This window comes from Nerophis ophidion, linkage group LG16 (genome assembly GCF_033978795.1).
Source record: "Nerophis ophidion isolate RoL-2023_Sa linkage group LG16, RoL_Noph_v1.0, whole genome shotgun sequence".
NCBI lineage: Eukaryota > Metazoa > Chordata > Actinopteri > Syngnathiformes > Syngnathidae > Nerophis > Nerophis ophidion.
Genome location: NC_084626.1, coordinates 1651391 through 1671355, shown reverse-complemented (window position 1 = coordinate 1671355; position 19965 = coordinate 1651391). Strand labels below are relative to the sequence as shown.

General features: G+C 39.9%; 1 protein-coding gene across 2 annotated transcripts in view; it reads left to right on the top strand.

The window, feature by feature from the left end:
• Positions 1 to 19965, top strand: part of LOC133569965 (inter-alpha-trypsin inhibitor heavy chain H3-like) — a 79742-nt gene that overhangs the window by 27417 nt on the left and 32360 nt on the right. The gene's annotated exons all lie outside the window — the stretch shown is intronic.

Genomic DNA, 19965 nt, shown 5'->3' with positions numbered 1-19965 from the left:
ATGTGAATTATCACGAGAAACCTTGGAGAGGACTGCAGATGTGGGTGACCCCCATCCCTCTAGGGGAGATTTGATGCTATGGACGTCGAGTGGGTCTAGCATAATATTGTGAGAGTCCAGTCTATAGTGGATTTAACATAATATTGTGAGAGTCCAGTCCATAGTGGATTTAACGTAATTGAGAGAGTCCAGTCCATAGTGGATCTAACATAAAAGAGAGTCCAGTCCACAGTGGATTTAACGTAATAGAGGGAGTACAGTCCACAGTGGATTTAACGTAATAGAGAGAGTACAGTCCATAGTGGATTTTACGTAATAGAGAGAGTCCAGTCCATAGTGGATCTAACATAATTGAGAGAGTACAGTCCATAGTGGATTTAACGTAATAGAGGGAGTCCAGTCCATAGTGGATTTAACGTAAGAGAGAGAGTCCAGTCCATAGTGGATTTAATGTAATAGAGAGAGTCCAGTCCATAGTGGATTTAACGTAAGAGAGAGAGTCCAGTCCATAGTGGATTTAACGTAATAGAGAGAGTCCAATCCATAGTGGATTTAACGTAATAGAGAGAGTCCAGTCCATAGTGGATTTAATGTAATAGAGAGAGTACAGTCCATAGTGGATTTAACGTAATAGAGAGAGTCCAGTCCATACTGGATTTAACGTGATAGAGAGAGTCCAGTCCATAGTGGATTTAACGTAATAGAGAGAGTCCACTCCATAGTGGATCCAACATAATTGAGAGAGTCCAGTCCACAGTGGATTTAACGTAATAGAGAGAGTCCAGTCCACAGTGGATTTAACGTGATAGAGAGAGTCCAGTCCATAGTGGATTTAACGTAATAGAGAGAGTCCACTCCATAGTGGATCCAACATAATTGAGAGAGTCCAGTCCACAGTGGACTTAACGTAATAGAGAGAGTCCACTCCATAGTGGATCCAACATAATTGAGAGAGTCCAGTCCACAGTGGATTTAACGTAATAGAGAGAGTCCAGTCCACAGTGGATTTAACGTAATAGAGAGAGTCCAGTCCATAGTGGATTTAACGTCATAGAGAGAGTCCACTCCATAGTGGATTTAACGTCATAGAGAGAGTCCACTCCATAGTGGATCCAACATAATTGAAAGAGTACAGTCCATAGTGGATTTAACATAAAAGAGAGTCCAGTCCACAGTGGACTTAACGTAATAGAGAGAGTCCACTCCATAGTGGATCCAACATAATTGAGAGAGTCCAGTCCATAGTGGATCTAACATAATAGAGAGAGTCCAGTCCATAGTGGATTTAGCGTAATAGAGAAAGTCCAGTCCATAGTGGATTTAACGTCATAGAGAGAGTCCACTCCATAGTGGATCCAACATAATTGAAAGAGTACAGTCCATAGTGGATTTAACATAAAAGAGAGTCCAGTCCACAGTGGACTTAACGTAATAGAGAGAGTCCAGTCCATAGTGGATTTAACGTAATAGAGGGAGTCCAGTCCATAGTGGATTTAACATAATAGAGAGAGTCCAGTCGATAGTGGATTTAACGTAAGAGAGAGAGTACAGTCCATAGTGGATTTAATGTAATAGAGAGAGTCCAGTCCATAGTCGATTTAACGTAATAGAGAGAGTACAGTCCATAGTGGATCTAACATAATAGTGAGTGTCCAGTCCATAGTGGATTTTACGTAATAGAGAGAGTCCACTCCATAGTGGATCTAACATAATTGAGAGAGTACAGTCCATAGTGGATCTAACGTAATAGAGAGAGTCCAGTCCATAGTGGATCCAACATAATTGAGAGAGTACAGTCCATAGTGGATATAACGTAAGAGAGAGAGTCCAGTCCATAGTGGATCTAACATAATAGTGAGTGTCCAGTCCATAGTGGATCTAACATAATAGTGTGATAGTCCAGTCCATAGTGGATTTAACGTAATAGAGAGAGTCCAGTCCATAGTGGATCCAATATAATAGAGAGAGTCCAGTCCATAGTGGATCTAACATAATTGAGAGAGTACAGTCCATAGTGGATTTAACGTAAGAGAGAGAGTCCAGTCCATAGTGGATTTAACGTAATAGAGAGAGTCCAGTCCATAGTGGATTTAATGTAATAGAGAGAGTACAGTCCATAGTGGATTTTACGTAATAGAGAGAGTCCAGTCCATAGTGGATTTAAGGTAATAGAGAGAGTCCAGTCCATAGTGGATTTAATGTAATAGAGAGAGTACAGTCCATAGTCGATTTAACGTAATAGAGAGAGTACAGTCCATAGTGGATCTAAAATAATAGAGAGACTCCAGTCCATAGTGGATCTAACATAATAGTGTGAGAGTCCAGTCCATAGTGGATCCAACATAAAAGTGAGAGTCCAGTCCATAGTGGATCTAACATAATAGAGAGACTCCAGTCCATAGTGGATCTAACATAATAGTGTGAGAGTCAAGTCCATAGTGGATCTAACATAATAGTGTGAGAGTCCAGTCCATAGTGGATCCAACATAAAAGTGAGAGTCCAGTCCATAGTGGATCTAAAATAATAGAGAGAGTCCAGTCCATAGTGGATTTAACATAATAGAGACAGTCCAGTCCATAGTGGATCTAACATAATAGTGTGAGAGTCCAGTCCATAGTGAATCTAACATAATAGAGGGAGTCCAGTCCATAGTGGATTCAACATAATAGAGACAGTCCAGTCCATAGTGGATCTAACATAATAGTGAGAGTCCAGTCCATAGTGGATCTAACATAATTGTGAGAGTCTAGTCCATAGTGGCTCTAATATAATAGACAGAGTCCAGACCATAGTGGATTTAACGTAATAGAGAGAGTCCAGTCCATAGTGGATCTAACATAATAGTGAGAGTCCAGTCCATAGTGGATCCAACATAATAGTGAGAGTCCAGTCCATACTGGATTTAAGGTAATAGAGAGAGTCCAGTCCATAGTAGATCTAATATAATAGAGAGAGTCCAGTCCATAGTGGATCTAACATAATTGAGAGAGTACAGTCCATAGTGGATTTAACGTAATAGAGAGAGTCCAGTCCATAGTGGATTTAACGTAAGAGAGAGAGTCCAGTCCATAGTGGATTTAACGTAATAGAGAGAGTCCAGTCCATAGTGGATTTAATGTAATAGAGAGAGTACAGTCCATAGTGGATTTTACGTAATAGAGAGAGTCCAGTCCATAGTGGATTTAAGGTAATAGAGAGAGTCCAGTCCATAGTGGATTTAATGTAATAGAGAGAGTACAGTCCATAGTGGATTTTACGTAATAGAGAGGGTCCAGTCCATAGTGGATTTAACGTAATAGAGAAAGTCCAGTCCATAGTGGATTTAACGTAATAGAGAGAGTCCACTCCATAGTGGATCCAACATAATTGAGAGAGTCCAGTCCACAGTGGATTTAACGTAATAGAGAGAGTCCAGTCCACAGTGGATTTAACGTAATAGAGAGAGTCCAGTCCATAGTGGATTTAACGTCATAGAGAGAGTCCACTCCATAGTGGATCCAACATAATTGAAAGAGTACAGTCCATAGTGGATTTAACATAAAAGAGAGTCCAGTCCACAGTGGACTTAACGTAATAGAGAGAGTCCACTCCATAGTGGATCCAACATAATTGAGAGAGTCCAGTCCATAGTGGATCTAACATAATAGAGAGAGTCCAGTCCATAGTGGATTTAGCGTAATAGAGAAAGTCCAGTCCATAGTGGATTTAACGTCATAGAGAGAGTCCACTCCATAGTGGATCCAACATAATTGAAAGAGTACAGTCCATAGTGGATTTAACATAAAAGAGAGTCCAGTCCACAGTGGACTTAACGTAATAGAGAGAGTCCAGTCCATAGTGGATTTAACGTAATAGAGAGAGTCCAGTCGATAGTGGATTTAACGTAAGAGAGAGAGTACAGTCCATAGTGGATTTAATGTAATAGAGAGAGTCCAGTCCATAGTCGATCTAACATAATTGAGAGAGTACAGTCCATAGTGGATCTAACGTAATAGAGAGAGTCCAGTCCATAGTGGATCTAACATAATTGAGAGAGTACAGTCCATAGTGGATATAACGTAAGAGAGAGAGTCCAGTCCATAGTGGATCTAACATAATAGTGAGTGTCCAGTCCATAGTGGATCTAACATAATAGTGTGATAGTCCAGTCCATAGTGGATCTAACATAATATAGAGACTCCAGTCCATAGTGGATCTAACATAATAGTGTGAGAGTCCAGTCCATAGTGGATCCAACATAAAAGTGAGAGTCCAGTCCATAGTGGATCTAACATAATAGAGAGACTCCAGTCCATAGTGGATCTAACATAATAGTGTGAGAGTCAAGTCCATAGTGGATCCAACATAATAGTGTGAGAGTCTAGTCCATAGTGGATCCAATATAAAAGTGAGAGTCCAGTCCATAGTGGATCTAAAATAATAGAGAGAGTCCAGTCCATAGTGGATTTAACATGATAGAGACAGTCCAGTCCATAGTGGATCTAACATAATAGTGTGAGAGTCCAGTCCATAGTGAATCTAACATAATAGAGGGAGTCCAGTCCATAGTGGATTCAACATAATAGAGACAGTCCAGTCCATAGTGGATCTAACATAATAGTGAGAGTCCAGTCCATAGTGGATCTAACATAATTGTGAGAGTCTAGTCCATAGTGGCTCTAATATAATAGACAGAGTCCAGACCATAGTGGATTTAACGTAATAGAGAGAGTCCAGTCCATAGTGGATCTAACATAATAGTGAGAGTCCAGTCCATAGTGGATCCAACATAATAGTGAGAGTCCAGTCCATACTGGATTTAACGTAATAGAGAGAGTCCAGTCCATAGTGGATCCAATATAATAGAGAGAGTCCAGTCCATAGTGGATCTAACATAATTGAGAGAGTACAGTCCATAGTGGATTTAACGTAAGAGAGAGAGTCCAGTCCATAGTGGATTTAACGTAATAGAGAGAGTCCAGTCCATAGTGGATTTAATGTAATAGAGAGAGTACAGTCCATAGTGGATTTTACGTAATAGAGAGAGTCCAGTCCATAGTGGATCTAACATAATAGTGAGAGTCCAGTCCATAGTGGATCCAACATAATAGTGAGAGTCCAGTCCATACTGGATTTAACGTAATAGAGAGAGTCCAGTCCATAGTGGATCCAATATAATAGAGAGAGTCCAGTCCATAGTGGATCTAACATAATTGAGAGAGTACAGTCCATAGTGGATTTAACGTAAGAGAGAGAGTCCAGTCCATAGTGGATTTAACGTAATAGAGAGAGTCCAGTCCATAGTGGATTTAATGTAATAGAGAGAGTACAGTCCATAGTGGATTTTACGTAATAGAGAGAGTCCAGTCCATAGTGGATTTAAGGTAATAGAGAGAGTCCAGTCCATAGTGGATTTAATGTAATAGAGAGAGTACAGTCCATAGTGGATTTTACGTAATAGAGAGGGTCCAGTCCGTAGTGGATTTAACGTAATAGAGAGTCCAGTCCATAGTGGATTTAACGTAATAGAGAGAGTCCACTCCATAGTGGATCCAACATAATTGAGAGAGTCCAGTCCACAGTGGATTTAACGTAATAGAGAGAGTCCAGTCCATAGTGGATCTAACATAATAGAGGGAGTCCAGTCCATAGTGGATTTAACGTAATCGAGAAAGTCCAGTCCATAGTGGATTTAACGTCATAGAGAGAGTCCACTCCATAGTGGATCCAACATAATTGAGAGAGTACAGTCCATAGTGGATTTAACATAAAAGAGAGTCCAGTCCATAATTGATTTAATGTAATAGAGAGAGTCCAGTCCATAGTCGAATTAACGTAATAGAGAGAGTACAGTCCATAGTGGATCTAACATAATAGTGAGTGTCCAGTCCATAGTGGATTTTACGTAATAGAGAGAGTCCACTCCATAGTGGATCCAACATAATTGAGAGAGTACAGTCCATAGTGGATCTAACGTAATAGAGAGAGTCCAGTCCATAGTGGATCCAACATAATTGAGAGAGTACAGTCCATAGTGGATCTAACGTAATAGAGAGAGTCCAGTCCATAGTGGATCTAACATAATTGAGAGAGTACAGTCCATAGTGGATATAACGTAAGAGAGAGAGTCCAATCCATAGTGGATCTAACATAATAGTGAGTGTCCAGTCCATAGTGGATCTAACATAATAGAGAGACTCCAGTCCATAGTGGATCTAACATAATAGTGTGAGAGTCCTGTCCATAGTGGATCCAACATAAAAGTGAGAGTCCAGTCCATAGTGGATCTAACATAATAGAGAGACTCCAGTCCATAGTGGATCTAACATAATAGTGTGAGAGTCAAGTCCATAGTGGATCTAACATAATAGTGTGAGAGTCCAGTCCATAGTGGATCCAACATAAAAGTGAGAGTCCAGTCCATAGTGGATCTAAAATAATAGAGAGAGTCCAGTCCATAGTGGATCTAACATAATAGTGTGAGAGTCCAGTCCATAGTGAATCTAACATAATAGAGGGAGTCCAGTCCATAGTGGATTCAACATAATAGAGACAGTCCAGTCCATAGTGGATCTAACATAATAGTGAGAGTCTAGTCCATAGTGGCTCTAATATAATAGACAGAGTCCAGTCCATAGTGGATTTAACGTAGTAGAGAGAGTCCAGTCCATAGTGGATCTAACAAAATAGTGAGAGTCCAGTCCATAGTGGATCTAACATAATAGTGAGAGTCCAGTCCATACTGGATTTAACGTAATAGAGAGAGTCCAGTCCATAGTGGATCTAATATAATAGAGAGAGTCCAGTCCATAGTGGATCTAACATAATTGAGAGGGTACAGTCCATAGTGGATTTAACGTAATAGAGAGAGTCCAGTCCATAGTGGATTTAACGTAAGAGAGAGAGTCCTGTCCATAGTGGATCCAACATAAAAGTGAGAGTCCAGTCCATAGTGGATCTAACATAATAGAGAGACTCCAGTCCATAGTGGATCTAACATAATAGCGTGAGAGTCAAGTCCATAGTGGATCTAACATAATAGTGTGAGAGTCCAGTCCATAGTGGATCCAACATAAAAGTGAGAGTCCAGTCCATAGTGGATCTAAAATAATAGAGAGAGTCCAGTCCATAGTGGATCTAACATAATAGTGTGAGAGTCCAGTCCATAGTGAATCTAACATAATAGAGGGAGTCCAGTCCATAGTGGATTCAACATAATAGAGACAGTCCAGTCCATAGTGGATCTAACATAATAGTGAGAGTCTAGTCCATAGTGGCTCTAATATAATAGACAGAGTCCAGTCCATAGTGGATTTAACGTAGTAGAGAGAGTCCAGTCCATAGTGGATCTAACAAAATAGTGAGAGTCCAGTCCATAGTGGATCTAACATAATAGTGAGAGTCCAGTCCATACTGGATTTAACGTAATAGAGAGAGTCCAGTCCATAGTGGATCTAATATAATAGAGAGAGTCCAGTCCATAGTGGATCTAACATAATTGAGAGGGTACAGTCCATAGTGGATTTAACGTAATAGAGAGAGTCCAGTCCATAGTGGATTTAACGTAAGAGAGAGAGTCCAGTCCATAGTGGATTTAATGTAATAGAGAGATTACAGTCCATAGTGGATTTAACGTAATAGAGAGAATCCAATCCATAGTGGATTTAACGTAATAGAGAGAGTCCAGTCCATAGTGGATTTAGTGTAATAGAGAGAGTACAGTCCATAGTGGATTTTACGTAATGGAGAGGGTCCAGTCCATAGTGGATTTAACGTAATAGAGAGTCCAGTCCATAGTGGATTTAACGTAATAGAAAGAGTCCACTCCATAGTGGATACAACATAATTGAGAGAGTCCAGTCCACAGTGGATTTAACGTAATAGAGAGAGTCCAGTCCATAGTCGATTTAACGTAATAGAGAGAGTCCGGTCCATAGTGGATCTAACATAATAGAGAGAGTCCAGTCCATAGTGGATTTAACGTCATAGAGAGAGTCCACTCCATAGTGGATCCAACATAATTGAGAGAGTACAGTTTTTTAGTGGATTTAACATAAAAGAGAGTCCAGTCCATAGTGGATTTAACGTAATAGAGAGAGTCCAGTCCACAGTGGATTTAACGTAATAGAGAGAGTCCAGTCGATAGTGGATTTAACGTAAGAGAGAGAGTCCAGTCCATAGTGGATTTAACGTAATAGAGAGAGTCCAGTCGATAGTGGATTTAACGTAAGAGAGAGAGTCCAGTCCATAGCGGATTTAACGTAATAGAGAGAGTCCAGTCGATAGTGGATTTAACGTAATATAGAGTCCAGTCCATAGTGGATCCAACATAATTGAGAGAGTCCAGTCCACAGTGGATTTAAAGTAATAGAGAGAGTCCAGTCCACAGTGGATTTAACGTAATAGAGAGAGTCCAGTCGATAGTGGATTTAACGTAAGAGAGAGAGTCCAGTCCATAGTGGATCTAACATAATAGAGAGAGTCCAGTCCATAGTGGATTTAACGTAATAGAGAAAGTCCAGTCCATAGTGGATTTAACGTCATAGAGAGAGTCCACTCCATAGTGGATCTAACATAATAGAGAAAGTCCAGTCCATAGTGGATTTAACGTAATAGAGAAAGTCCAGTCCATAGTGGATTTAACGTCATAGAGAGAGTTCACTCCATAGTGGATCCAACATAATTGAGAGAGTACAGTCCATAGTGGATTTAACATAAAAGAGAGTCCAGTCCATAGTGGATTTAACGTAATAGAGAGAGTCCAGTCCATAGTGGATTAAACGTAATAGAGAAAGTCCAGTCGATAGTGGATTTAACGTAAGAGAGAGAGTCCAGTCCATAGTGGATTTAATGTTATAGAGAGAGTCCAGTCCATAGTCAATTTAACGTAATAGAGAGAGTACAGTCCATAGTGGATCTAACATAATAGTGAGTGTCCAGTCCATAGTGGATTTTACGTAATAGAGGGAGTCCACTCCATAGTGGATCTAACATAATTGAGAGAGTACAGTCCATAGTGGATCTAACGTAAGAGAGAGAGTCCAGTCCATAGTGGATCTAACATAATAAGGAGACTCCAGTCCATAGTGGATCTAACATAATAGTGTGAGAGTCCAGTCCATAGTGGATCCAACATAAAAGTGAGAGTCCAGTCCATAGTGGATCTAACATAATAGAGAGACTCCAGTCCATAGTGGATCTAACATAATAGTGTGAGAGTCCAGTCCATAGTGGATCTAACATAATAGAGAGACTCCAGTCCATAGTGGATCTAACATAATAGTGTGAGAGTCCAGTCCATAGTGGATCCAACATAAAAGTGAGAGTCCAGTCCATAGTGGATCTAACATAATAGTGTGTGAGTCAAGTCCATAGTGGATCTAACATAATAGAGAGACTCCAGTCCATAGTGGATCTAACATAATAGTGTGTGAGTCAATTCCATAGTGGATCTAACATAATAGTGTGAGAGTCCAGTCCATAGTGGATCCAACATAAAAGTGAGAGTCCAGTCCATAGTGGATCTAAAATAATAGAGAGAGTCCAGTCCATAGTGGATCTAACATAATAGTGTGATAGTCCAGTCCATAGTGGATCTAACATAATAGTTTGAGAGTCCAGTCCATAGTGGATCTAAAATAATACAGAGAGTCCAGTCCATAGTGGATTTAACATAATAGTGTGAGTCCAGTCGATAACGGATCTAATATAAGAGTGAGAGTCCAGTCCATAGTGGATCTAACATAATAGAGTGAGGCCAGTCCTTAGTGGATCTAATATAATAGTGAGAGTCCAGTCCATAGTGTATTTAACATAATAGAGAGAGTCCAGTCCATATTGGATTTAGCGTAATAGAGAAAGTCCAGTCCATAGTGGATTTAACGTCATAGAGAGAGTCCACTCCATAGTGGATCCAACATAATTGAGAGAGTACAGTCCATAGTGGATTTAACGTAAGAGAGAGAGTACAGTCCATAGTGGATTTAATGTAATAGAGAGAGTCCAGTCCATAGTGTATTTAACATAATAGTGTGAGTCCAGTCCATAACGGATCTAATATAAGAGTGAGAGTCCAGTCCATAGTGGATCTAACATAATAGAGTGAGGCCAGTCCTTAGTGGATCTAATATAATAGTGAGAGTCCAGTCCATAGTGGATTTAACATAATAGAGAGAGTCCAGTCCATAGTGGATTTAACATAAAAGAGAGTCCAGTCCATAGTGGATTTAACGTAATAGAGAGAGTCCAGTCCATAGTGGATTTAACGTAATAGAGAGAGTCCAGTCCATAGTGGATTTAACGTAAGAGAGAGAGTACAGTCCATAGTGGATTTAATGTAATAGAGAGAGTCCAGTCCATAGTGGATCTAACATAATTGAGAGAGTACAGTCCATAGTGGATATAACGTAAGAGAGAGAGTCCAGTCCATAGTGGATCTAACATAATAGTGAGTGTCCAGTCCATAGTGGATCTAACATAATAGTGTGATAGTCCAGTCCATAGTGGATCTAACATAATAGTGAGAGTCCAGTCCATACTGGATTTAACGTAATAGAGAGAGTCCAGTCCATAGTGGATCTAATATAATAGAGAGAGTCCAGTCCATAGTGGATCTAACATAATTGAGAGAGTACAGTCCATAGTGGATTTAACGTAATAGAGAGAGTCCAGTCCATAGTGGATTTAACGTAAGAGAGAGAGTCCAGTCCATAGTGGATCTAACATAATAGAGAGAGTCCAGTCCATAGTGGATTTAACGTAATAGAGAAAGTCCAGTCCATAGTGGATTTAACGTCATAGAGAGAGTCCACTCCATAGTGGATCTAACATAATAGAGAGAGTCCAGTAAATAGTGGATTTAACGTAATAGAGAAAGTCCAGTCCATAGTGGATTTAACGTCATAGAGAGAGTCCACCCCATAGTGGATCCAACATAATTGAGAGAGTACAGTCCATAGTGGATTTAACATAAAAGAGAGTCAAGTCCATAGTGGATTTAACGTAATAGAGAGAGTCCAGTCCATAGTGGATTAAACGTAATAGAGAAAGTCCAGTCGATAGTGGATTTAACGTAAGAGAGAGAGTCCAGTCCATAGTGGATTTAATGTAATAGAGAGAGTCCAGTCCATAGTCGATTTAACGTAATAGAGAGAGTACAGTCCATAGTGGATCTAACATAATTGAGAGAGTACAGTCCATAGTGGATCTAACGTAAGAGAGAGAGTCCAGTCCATAGTGGATCTAACATAATAGAGAGACTCCAGTCCATAGTAGATCTAACATAATAGTGTGAGAGTCCAGTCCATAGTGGATGCAACATAAAAGTGAGAGTCCAGTCCATAGTGGATCTAACATAATAGTGTGAGAGTCCAGTCCATAGTGGATCTAACATAATAGAGAGACTCCAGTCCATAGTGGATCTAACATAATAGAGAGACTCCAGTCCATAGTGGATCTAACATAATAGTGTGAGAGTCCAGTCCATAGTGGATCCAACATAAAAGTGAAAGTCCAGTCCATAGTGGATCTAACATAATAGAGAGACTCCAGTCCATAGTGGATCTAACATAATAGTGTGTGAGTCAAGTCCATAGTGGATCCAACATAAAAGTGAGAGTCCAGTCCATAGTGGATCTAAAATAATAGAGTCCAGTCCATAGTGGATCTAACATAATAGTGTGATAGTCCAGTCCATAGTGGATCTAACATAATAGTTTGAGAGTCCAGTCCATAGTGGATCTAACATAATAGTGAGTCTCCAGTCCATACTGGATTTAACGTAATAGAGAGAGTCCAGTCCATAGTGGATCTAATATAATAGACAGAGTCCAGTCCATAGTGGATTTAACGTAGTAGAGAGAGTCCAGTCCATAGTGGATCTAACATAATAGTGAGAGTCCAGTCCATAGTGGATCTAACATAATAGTGAGAGTCCAGTCCATACTGGATTTAACGTAATAGAGAGAGTCCAGTCCATAGTGGATCTAATATAATAGACAGAGTCCAGTCCATAGTGGATTTAACGTAGTAGAGAGAGTCCAGTCCATAGTGGATCTAACATAATTGAGAGAGTACAGTCCATAGTGGATTTAACGTAATAGAGAGAGTCCAGTCCATAGTGGATTTAACGTAAGAGAGAGAGTCCAGTCCATAGTGGATTTAATGTAATGGAGAGATTACAGTCCATAGTGGATTTAACGTAATAGAGAGAGTACAGTCCATAGTGGATTTAATGTAATAGAGAGAGTACAGTCCATAGTGGATTTTACGTAATAGAGAGGGTCCAGTCCATAGTGGATTTAACGTAATAGAGAGTCCAGTCCATAGTGGATTTAACGTAATAGAGAGAGTCCACTCCATAGTGGATCCAACATAATTGAGAGAGTCCAGTCCACAGTGGATTTAAAGTAATAGAGAGAGTCCAGTCCACAGTGGATTTAACGTAATAGAGAGAGTCCAGTCCATAGTGGATCTAACATAATAGAGAGAGTCCAGTCCATAGTGGATTTAACGTAATAGAGAAAGTCCAGTCCATAGTGGATTTAACGTCATAGAGAGAGTCCACTCCATAGTGGATCTAACATAATAGAGAGAGTCCAGTCCATAGTGGATTTAACGTAATAGAGAAAGTCCAGTCCATAGTGGATTTAACGTCATAGAGTCCACTACATAGTGGATCCAACATAATTGAGAGAGTACAGTCCATAGTGGATTTAACATAAAAGAGAGTCCAGTCCATAGTGGATTTAACGTAAGAGAGAGAGTCCAGTCCATAGTCGATTTAACGTAATAGAGAGAGTACAGTCCATAGTGGATCTAACATAATAGTGAGTGTCCAGTCCATAGTGGATTTTACGTAATAGAGGGAGTCCACTCCATAGTGGATCTAACATAATTGAGAGAGTACAGTACATAGTGGATCTAACGTAAGAGAGAGAGTCCAGTCCATAGTGGATCTAACATAATAGAGAGACTCCAGTCCATAGTGGATCTAACATAATAGTGTGAGAGTCCAGTCCATAGTGGATCCAACATAAAAGTGAGAGTCCAGTCCATAGTGGATCTAACATAATAGAGAGACTCCAGTCCATAGTGGATCTAACATAATAGTGTGAGAGTCCAGTCCATAGTGGATCTAACATAATAGAGAGACTCCAGTCCATAGTGGATCTAACATAATAGTGTGAGAGTCCAGTCCATAGTGAATCTAACATAATAGAGGGAGTCCAGTCCATAGTGGATTCAACATAATAGAGACAGTCCAGTCCATAGTGGATCTAACATAATAGTGAGAGTCCAGTCCATAGTGGATCTAACATAATTGTGAGAGTCTAGTCCATAGTGGCTCTAATATAATAGACAGAGTCCAGTCCACAGTGGATTTAACGTAATAGAGAGAGTCCAGTCCATACTGGATTTAACGTAATAGAGAGAGTCCAGTCCATAGTGGATCTAATATAATAGAGAGAGTACAGTCCATAGTGGATTTAACGTAATAGAGAGAGTCCAGTCTATAGTGGATTTAACGTGAGAGAGAGTCCAGTCCATAGTAGATTTAACGTAATAGAGAGAGTCCACTCCATAGTGGATCCAACATAATTGAGAGAGTCCAGTCCATAGTCGATTTAACGTAATAGAGAGAGTCCAGTCCATAGTGGATCTAACATAATAGAGAGAGTCCAGTCCATAGTGGATTTAACGTAATAGAGAAAGTCCAGTCCATAGTGGATTTAACGTCATAGAGAGAGTCCACTCCATAGTGGATCCAACATAATTGAGAGAGTACAGTTTTTTAGTGGATTTAACATAAAAGAGAGTCCAGTCCATAGTGGATTTAACGTAATAGAGAGAGTCCAGTCCACAGTGGATTTAACGTAATAGAGAGAGTCCAGTCGATAGTGGATTTAACGTAAGAGAGAGAGTCCAGTCCATAGTGGATTTAACGTAATAGAGAGAGTCCACTCCATAGTGGATCCAACATAATTGAGAGAGTCCAGTCCACAGTGGATTTAACGTAATAGAGAGAGTCCAGTCCACAGTGGATTTAACGTAATAGAGAGAGTCCAGTCGATAGTGGATTTAACGTAAGAGAGAGAGTCCAGTCCATAGTGGATTTAATGTAATAGAGAGAGTCCAGTCCATAGTGGATTTTACGTAATAGAGAGAGTCCAGTCCATAGTGGATTTAACGTAATAGAGAGTCCAGCCCATAGTGGATTTAACGTAATAGAGAGAGTCCAGTCCATAGTGGATTTAACGTAATAGAGAGTCCAGCCCATAGTGGATTTAACGTAATAGAGAGAGTCCACTCCATGGTGGATCCAACATAATTGAGAGAGTACAGTCCATAGTGGATTTAACATAAAAGAGAGTCCAGTCCATAGTGGATTTAACGTAATAGAGAGAGTCCAGTCCATAGTGGATTTAACGTAATAGAGAGAGTCCAGTCCACAGTGGATTTAACGTAATAGAGAGAGTCCAGTCGATAGTGGATTTAACGTAAGAGAGAGAGTCCAGTCCATAGTCGATTTAACGTAATAGAGAGAGTACAGTCCATAGTGGATCCAACATAATAGTGAGTGTCCAGTCCATAGTGGATTTTACGTAATAGAGGGAGTCCACTCCATAGTGGATCTAACATAATTGAGAGAGTACAGTCCATAGTGGATCTAACGTAATAGAGAGCGTCCAGTCCATAGTGGATCTAACATAATTGAGAGAGTCCAGTCCATAGTGGATCTAACATAATAGAGAGACTCCAGTCCATAGTGGAGCTAACATAATAGTGTGAGAGTCCAGTCCATAGTGGATCCAACATAAAAGTGAGAGTCCAGTCCATAGTGGATCTAACATAATAGAGAGACTCCAGTCCATAGTGGATCTAACATAATAGTGTGAGAGTCCAGTCCATAGTGGATCTAACATAATAGAGAGACTCCAGTCCATAGTGGATCTAACATAATAGTATGAGAGTCCAGTCCATAGTGGATCCAACATAAAAGTGAGAGTCCAGTCCATAGTGGATCTAACATAATAGAGAGACTCCAGTCCATAGTGGATCTAACATAATAGTGTGAGAGTCCAGTCCATAGTGGATCCAACATAAAAGTGAGAGTCCAGTCCATAGTGGATCTAACATAATAGAGAGACTCCAGTCCATAGTGGATCTAACATAATAGAGAGACTCCAGTCTATAGTGGATCTAACATAATAGTGTGTGAGTCAAGTCCATAGTGGATCTAACATAATAGTGTGAGAGTCCAGTCCATAGTGGATCCAACATAAAAGTGAGAGTCCAGTCCATAGTGGATATAAAATAATAGAGAGAGTCCAGTCCATAGTGGATCTAACATAATAATGTGAGAGTCCAGTCCATAGTGAATCTAACATAATAGAGGGAGTCCAGTCCATAGTGGATTCAACATAATAGAGACAGTCCAGTCCATAGTTGATCTAACATAATAGTGAGAGTCCAGTCCATAGTGGATCTAACATAATTGTGAGAGTCTAGTCCATAGTGGCTCTAATATAATAGACAGAGTCCAGTCCATAGTGGATTTAACGTAATAGAGAGAGTCCAGTCCATACTGGATTTAACGTAATAGAGAGAGTCCAGTCCATAGTGGATCTAATATAATAGAGAGAGTACAGTCCATAGTGGATTTAACGTGAGAGAGAGTCCAGTCCATAGTGGATTTAATGTAATAGAGAGAGTCCAGTCCATAGTGGATTTAACGTAATAGAGAGAGTCCAGTCCATAGTGGATTTAATGTAATAGAGAGAGTACAGTCCATAGTGGATTTTACGTAATAGAGAGAGTCCAGTCCATAGTGGATTTAACGTAATAGAGAGTCCAGTCCATAGTAGATTTAACGTAATAGAGAGAGTCCACTCCATAGTGGATCCAACATAATTGAGAGAGTCCAGTCCATAGTCGATTTAACGTAATAGAGAGAGTCCAGTCCATAGTGGATCTAACATAATAGAGAGAGTCCAGTCCATAGTGGATTTAACGTCATAGAGAGAGTCCACTCCATAGTGGATCCAACATAATTGAGAGAGTACAGTTTTTTAGTGGATTTAACATAAAAGAGAGTCCAGTCCATAGTGGATTTAACGTAATAGAGAGAGTCCAGTCCACAGTGGATTTAACGTAATAGAGAGAGTCCAGTCGATAGTGGATTTAACGTAAGAGAGAGAGTCCAGTCCATAGTGGATTTAATGTAATAGAGAGAGTCCAGTCCATAGTCGATTTAACGTAATAGAGAGAGTACAGTCCATAGTGGATTTAACGTAATAGAGAGTCCAGTCCATAGTGGATTTAACGTAATAGAGAGAGTCCACTCCATAGTGGATCCAACATAATTGAGAGAGTCCAGTCCACAGTGGATTTAACGTAATAGAGAGAGTCCAGTCCACAGTGGATTTAACGTAATAGAGAGAGTCCAGTCGATAGTGGATTTAACGTAAGAGAGAGAGTCCAGTCCATAGTGGATTTAATGTAATAGAGAGAGTCCAGTCCATAGTGGATTTTACGTAATAGAGAGAGTCCAGTCCATAGTGGATTTAACGTAATAGAGAGTCCAGCCCATAGTGGATTTAACGTAATAGAGAGAGTCCACTCCATGGTGGATCCAACATAATTGAGAGAGTACAGTCCATAGTGGATTTAACATAAAAGAGAGTCCAGTCCATAGTGGATTTAACGTAATAGAGAGAGTCCAGTCCATAGTGGATTTAACGTAATAGAGAGAGTCCAGTCCACAGTGGATTTAACGTAATAGAGAGAGTCCAGTCGATAGTGGATTTAACGTAAGAGAGAGAGTACAGTCCATAGTGGATTTAATGTAATAGAGAGAGTCCAGTCCATAGTCGATTTAACGTAATAGAGAGAGTACAGTCCATAGTGGATCCAACATAATAGTGAGTGTCCAGTCCATAGTGGATTTTACGTAATAGAGGGAGTCCACTCCATAGTGGATCTAACATAATTGAGAGAGTACAGTCCATAGTGGATCTAACGTAATAGAGAGCGTCCAGTCCATAGTGGATCTAACATAATTGAGAGAGTCCAGTCCATAGTGGATCTAACATAATAGAGAGACTCCAGTCCATAGTGGAGCTAATATAATAGTGTGAGAGTCCAGTCCATAGTGGATCCAACATAAAAGTGAGAGTCCAGTCCATAGTGGATCTAACATAATAGAGAGACTCCAGTCCATAGTGGATCTAACATAATAGTGTGAGAGTCCAGTCCATAGTGGATCTAACATAATAGAGAGACTCCAGTCCATAGTGGATCTAACATAATAGTATGAGAGTCCAGTCCATAGTGGATCCAACATAAAAGTGAGAGTCCAGTCCATAGTGGATCTAACATAATAGAGAGACTCCAGTCCATAGTGGATCTAACATAATAGTGTGAGAGTCCAGTCCATAGTGGATCCAACATAAAAGTGAGAGTCCAGTCCATAGTGGATCTAACATAATAGAGAGACTCCAGTCCATAGTGGATCTAACATAATAGAGAGACTCCAGTCTATAGTGGATCTAACATAATAGTGTGTGAGTCAAGTCCATAGTGGATCTAACATAATAGTGTGAGAGTCCAGTCCATAGTGGATCCAACATAAAAGTGAGAGTCCAGTCCATAGTGGATATAAAATAATAAAGAGAGTCCAGTCCATAGTGGATCTAACATAATAATGTGAGAGTCCAGTCCATAGTGAATCTAACATAATAGAGGGAGTCCAGTCCATAGTGGATTCAACATAATAGAGACAGTCCAGTCCATAGTGGATCTAACATAATAGTGAGAGTCCAGTCCATAGTGGATCTAACATAATTGTGAGAGTCTAGTCCATAGTGGCTCTAATATAATAGACAGAGTCCAGTCCATAGTGGATTTAACGTAATAGAGAGAGTCCAGTCCATACTGGATTTAACGTAATAGAGAGAGTCCAGTCCATAGTGGATCTAATATAATAGAGAGAGTACAGTCCATAGTGGATTTAACGTAATAGAGAGAGTCCAGTCTATAGTGGATTTAACGTGAGAGAGAGTCCAGTCCATAGTGGATTTAATGTAATAGAGAGAGTCCAGTCCATAGTGGATTTAACGTAGTAGAGAGAGTCCAGTCCATAGTGGATTTAATGTAATAGAGAGAGTACAGTCCATAGTGGATTTTACGTAATAGAGAGAGTCCAGTCCATAGTGGATTTAACGTAATAGAGAGAGTCCACTCCATAGTGGATCCAACATAATTGAGAGAGTCCAGTCCATAGTCGATTTAACGTAATAGAGAGAGTCCAGTCCATAGTGGATCTAACATAATAGAGAGAGTCCAGTCCATAGTGGATTTAACGTAATAGAGAAAGTCCAGTCCATAGTGGATTTAACGTCATAGAGAGAGTCCACTCCATAGTGGATCCAACATAATTGAGAGAGTACAGTTTTTTAGTGGATTTAACATAAAAGAGAGTCCAGTCCATAGTGGATTTAACGTAATAGAGAGAGTCCAGTCCACAGTGGATTTAACGTAATAGAGAGAGTCCAGTCGATAGTGGATTTAACGTAAGAGAGAGAGTCCAGTCCATAGTGGATTTAATGTAATAGAGAGAGTCCAGTCCATAGTCGATTTAACGTAATAGAGAGAGTACAGTCCATAGTGGATTTAACGTAATAGAGAGAGTCCACTCCATAGTGGATCCAACATAATTGAGAGAGTCCAGTCCACAGTGGATTTAACGTAATAGAGAGAGTCCAGTCCACAGTGGATTTAACGTAATAGAGAGAGTCCAGTCGATAGTGGATTTAACGTAAGAGAGAGAGTCCAGTCCATAGTGGATTTAATGTAATAGAGAGAGTCCAGTCCATAGTGGATTTTACGTAATAGAGAGAGTCCAGTCCATAGTGGATTTAACGTAATAGAAAGAGTCCACTCCATGGTGGATCCAACATAATTGAGAGAGTACAGTCCATAGTGGATTTAACATAAAAGAGAGTCCAGTCCATAGTGGATTTAACGTAATAGAGAGAGTCCAGTCCATAGTGGATTTAACGTAATAGAGAGAGTCCAGTCCACAGTGGATTTAACGTAATAGAGAGAGTCCAGTCGATAGTGGATTTAACGTAAGAGAGAGAGTACAGTCCATAGTGGATTTAATGTAATAGAGGGAGTCCACTCCATAGTGGATCTAACATAATTGAGAGAGTACAGTCCATAGTGGATCTAACGTAATAGAGAGCGTCCAGTCCATAGTGGATCTAACATAATTGAGAGAGTCCAGTCCATAGTGGATCTAACATAATAGAGAGACTCCAGTCCATAGTGGAGCTAACATAATAGTGTGAGAGTCCAGTCCATAGTGGATCCAACATAAAAGTGAGAGTCCAGTCCATAGTGGATCTAACATAATAGAGAGACTCCAGTCCATAGTGGATCTAACATAATAGTGTGAGAGTCCAGTCCATAGTGGATCTAACATAATAGTATGAGAGTCCAGTCCATAGTGGATCCAACATAAAAGTGAGAGTCCAGTCCATAGTGGATCTAACATAATTGTGAGAGTCTAGTCCATAGTGGCTCTAATATAATAGACAGAGTCCAGTCCATAGTGGATTTAACGTAATAGAGAGAGTCCAGTCCATACTGGATGTAACGTAATAGAGAGAGTCCAGTCCATAGTGGATCTAATATAATAGAGAGAGTACAGTCCATAGTGGATTTAACGTAATAGAGAGAGTCCAGTCTATAGTGGATTTAACGTGAGAGAGAGTCCAGTCCATAGTAGATTTAACGTAATAGAGAGAGTCCACTCCATAGTGGATCCAACATAATTGAGAGAGTCCAGTCCATAGTCGATTTAACGTAATAGAGAGAGTCCAGTCCATAGTGGATCTAACATAATAGAGAGAGTCCAGTCCATAGTGGATTTAACGTAATAGAGAAAGTCCAGTCCATAGTGGATTTAACGTCATAGAGAA